Raw genomic sequence first — 2,884 nt, forward strand, 5'->3', positions numbered from 1 at the left:
CTTCCTGATGTCCTCCTTTGTGTGTAGGGTGGTACCTACAGCATTCACTCTGTTGACTATCCTGCCCCACATTTCCATTTTCCTACTGATAGGGGTGTGCTGGGCATGTGTTCCAAACAATTGTGAACCAACCTACCTACTGCTTCTGAGGGCATCACCGACTCACTCTGCACCCGGCCGCCCTTTGCCCTGCACCGAAGATTCGGCTATGTTTCAAGTACCCCCCCCACACCTTGCAACCTCAACACTCCGGGGGGGGCCCAAGATTCATCTTTAAACTTACCTGTGTAGTGCTTTTACAAGTGGCGCCCCACAGTGGCCCTCTACCAGCTTCAGACACCTTTCCTCACTGTTCCCGGTGGAAATGGGAGCCACCCTATCTTCTCTCACTGGCACAGTGTGCCCACCGATGACCTCGACTAAGCTGCAAAAGAAGAACTTGGTAAACCTACTGTATGATTTTATATGCATTTTTAAAAGTTATCCTCCATTAATTTCTGTAGGGCGTAATAACGCACAGACTATTTTTATTAAACTTCAAAAATTCATATAATGAAAAGAACTTAACTAATTTTGATCATCTTAGTCTAAAAAATTACATAAAAATCTAAAGTATTTTTTATAAATTGGTCTTGAGTTATTCCTTTGAGTGTGTGAGCTGCAAGTTTGATGCTGTGAGTACAACAAATGCTTTGCACTTCTTTAAGATTGATCTAACTGCTCGACCAAGCTACCATAAAAATTAGAACTTTAGGTTGGCTATTTTTTACCTTTGTAAACCAATGTGTGGTTGCCTGGAACCCCTACACAGTGTACCTAGCTTTGCACACTACGTAGAGGGCCAACCTCCTACAGTAATGTTTCGATAAATTTGTATTTGCAGACATTGCATATTTCAAGGGTGCCGGTGCCCCCTGCATGCTGCAGCATTGTTTCTGGCTCAATTATAAGACAACAACAATGCTGTTCCAGCCTTCCCACTGGGTTAATCAGGGGAAACCTTGGTTTCTGCCAGTCAGCTGGGTGGAAAAGTCATAATGTGCCCGGCAGGGAAGTTGCCAGCAGGATGGTGACCACCCCGTCGGGAATTTGATGGATGGGTGTTTCCTCACACTAAACTCTTAATCGTCTCCTGAGTGCCTGATTACGAGTACAGTGGTTCATAGGATTGCTGTACCCAGTGTGGAGGTCTGACCTCCATATACCTGGTGGTCCACCCGCCAGATTACGATGCTGGTGGTCAGACCATCGGAACACCGCTGCCACCACCAGTATCTGAGATCCTGACAGGTTGTGAAAGTTGTGGTCAGCAGCAGCCGTGCTGAGTTTGGCACTGCTGTGCTGATCACAACTTTCTTTTCCATCAGCCTTTTCATTTGGGGGACCCTGCCATGAAAAGGCTGGCAGAAAGGCAGAGTTGGGGCCAAAGGCGGCCCATGCACTGCTCGCAACCGTGTTGTGGACAGTGCAGGCCACCCCCTTCAGCACACTTGGGTTGTGTACTGACTGTCATGGCAGAGAGTGTGCATTCTGAGTTTGATATGTGCAGTAGCATTGTCCTTGGCACTCATTGAGAGCCGGGGACAATGCCATCAAACTGTCTCTGCTGGTTCAGCATGGCAGAAACATCGTAAAATGGCAGTTGGTAGACTGCCGGCTTCACAGCCGCCTCCCCACCACTATATTGGAGTTCTGACAATCTGTCTTAATTAGGCCCTGGTTTTCCCTTCATTTTGGTGGTAAAAAGGTAATTTAATTAGGACGTTATAGCGGGTGACTACCTATGTGACAGGGATGTATGCTAGGTCAATCATTTTTTTACTCCAAAGGTGAATTGGCTGTTTGTGGATTATTCTACATTTAGGGCCTGATTATGTGTTTGGTGGTCTGTGACCGCCATGGGGGCGGTGGCAGTTTGACAGCCAACAGTCTGGCAGAGAGGACCGCCTTATCAGGAGATTGGTGAGCGAGGAAATAGAAGACCACCAGTGGTCTGCCACCACTGCCAGGCAGCACAGACCACCACGATCTTCTGGAGGCACAAACAGGCCAGCAGAGACCATATTTTTACCAGAACTATTATGAGGTTGTACACCACCAGTGTGACCACTGCAGTCAAACCACCGTGTAGCAGAAGGCAAAAACTAGAAGTTTGAAGGAAGACACTCACCTGCAGACAGCAATACATGTCTGGAGCCACAATGGAGCTATTTCTAAACATCATCCACTGATCCTGCTCACAAAAGACAAGGGATACAACGTCGACCTGAAGGAAAACCAACCGTAAGTACACACTCACCTAATTGATTAACATAAATTAAAAAAAATTACCACTACCAAACACATTGGAATGCCAAGTAGCTACACCTACCATTCCAGACACACACACTTGCATAATGCAACACAAACACGCACACATTCACAGCATGCACAGTTCAGCCAGAACACACATACACTGCACTGTAAAACCAAACATATATGCACAGCTACACAACACAGGTTCAGGGACACAAAAGGCCACAAACATACAAAGACACAGCAACAACAACACAACTAATGTACAAATACAAAATCACTCCACAAACTCACACTCAACACTGGCCAGGGACTGGCCACACATACAACACACATATACATCCATCTGCCATGGCACACACACAATACCACTTCAAACAAGACTGCAATCGACACACACATCACACACACTCACAGCACAATGGATACAGAATGTCATGCCCAATGCACATAGAGAAAAATAGACAAAAGACAAAAAGCAAACCACCACAACAACACCTGCACAGCTGTTGAGGAAGCAGCAGGACCACACTTGGAAGGAGACTGGATTGGGACACATATCATGTTTAACAAGGCACCAAACAACATG

This window comes from Pleurodeles waltl, chromosome 1_2 (assembly GCF_031143425.1).
Source record: "Pleurodeles waltl isolate 20211129_DDA chromosome 1_2, aPleWal1.hap1.20221129, whole genome shotgun sequence".
Lineage (NCBI taxonomy): Eukaryota > Metazoa > Chordata > Amphibia > Caudata > Salamandridae > Pleurodeles > Pleurodeles waltl.